Source organism: Oncorhynchus nerka, linkage group LG15 (assembly GCF_034236695.1).
Source record: "Oncorhynchus nerka isolate Pitt River linkage group LG15, Oner_Uvic_2.0, whole genome shotgun sequence".
NCBI lineage: Eukaryota > Metazoa > Chordata > Actinopteri > Salmoniformes > Salmonidae > Oncorhynchus > Oncorhynchus nerka.
The window spans coordinates 23,173,255-23,174,796 of NC_088410.1; positions in this window are offsets into that span (position 1 = coordinate 23,173,255).

Below are 1,542 nucleotides of genomic sequence, written 5' to 3' on the forward strand. Positions count from 1 at the left end.
CTGTTGTCTTGGTAATGTAGAGGTCAGAGTGTCATAGTCAAACTCCCTGTCACTGTTGTCTTGATAATGTACAAATAGAGGTCAGATTGTCACAGTCAAAATCCCGGTCAGAGTGTCATAGTCAAGGTTGTAGCCAAGTTAACTAGTTAAATATATTTCATTGAATACAGGAAGACAGTTGGCAGTTGTGGGCAGCTGAATTGACTTGGATACACATCATCTCCTTCCCTGCTAGCTAAAGGCCTTTCTCTCTCCCTGTGTTTCAGAACAACTTTCCTCTGTCCCCTGCTAGCTAAAGGCCTTTCTCTCTCCCTGTGTTTCAGAACAACTTTCCTCTGTCCCCTGCTAGCTAAAGGCCTTTCTCTCTCCCTGTGTTTCAGAACAACTTTCCTCTGTCCCCTGCTAGCTAAAGGCCTTTCTCTCTCCCTGTGTTTCAGAACAACTTTCCTCTGTCCCCTGCTAGCTAAAGGCCTTTCTCTCTCCCTGTGTTTCAGAACAACTTTCCTCTGTCCCCTGCTAGCTAAAGGCCTTTCTCTTCTCCCTGTGTTTCAGAACAACTTTCCTCTGTCCCTTGCTAGCTAAAGGCCTTTCTCTCTCCCTGTGTTTCAGAACAACTTTCCTCTGTCCCCTGCTAGCTAAAGGCCTTTCTCTCCCCTGTGTTTCAGAACAACTTCCCTCTGTCCCCTGCTAGCTAAAGGCCTTTCTCTCTCCCTGTGTTTCAGAACAACTTTCCTCTGTCCCCTGCTAGCTAAAGGCCTTTCTCTCTCCCTGTGTTTCAGAACAACTTCCCTCTGTCCCCTGCTAGCTAAAGGCCTTTCTCTCTCCCTGTGTTTCAGAACAACTTCCCTCTGTCCCCTGCTAGCTAAAGGCCTTTCTCTCTCCCTGTGTTTCAGAACAACTTTCCTCTGTCCCCTGCTAGCTAAAGGCCTTTATTTCTCCTGTGTTTCAGAACAACTTCCCTCTGTCCCCTGCTAGCTAAAGGCCTTTCTCTCTCCCTGTGTTTCAGAACAACTTTCCTCTGTCCCCTGCTAGCTAAAGGCCTTTCTCTCTCCCTGTGTTTCAGAACAACTTTCCTCTGTCCCCTGCTAGCTAAAGGCCTTTCTCTCTCCCTGTGTTTCAGAACAACTTCCCTCTGTCCCCTGCTAGCTAAAGGCCTTTCTCTCTCCCTGTGTTTCAGAACAACTTTCCTCTGTCCCCTGCTAGCTAAAGGCCTTTCTCTATCCCTGTGTTTCAGAACAACTTTCCTCTGTCCCCTGCTAGCTAAAGGCCTTTCTCTCTCCCTGTGTTTCAGACCAACTTTCCTCTGTCCCCTGCTAGCTAAAGGCCTTTCTCTATCCCTGTGTTTCAGAACAACTTTCCTCTGTCCCCTGCTAGCTAAAGGCCTTTCTCTCTCCCTGTGTTTCAGAACAACTTTCCTCTGTCCCCTGCTAGCTAAAGGCCTTTCTCTCTCCCTGTGTTTCAGAACAACATCCCTCTGTCCCCTGCTAGCTAAAGGCCTTTATTTCTCCCTGTGTTTCAGAACAACTTTCCTCTGTCCCTTGC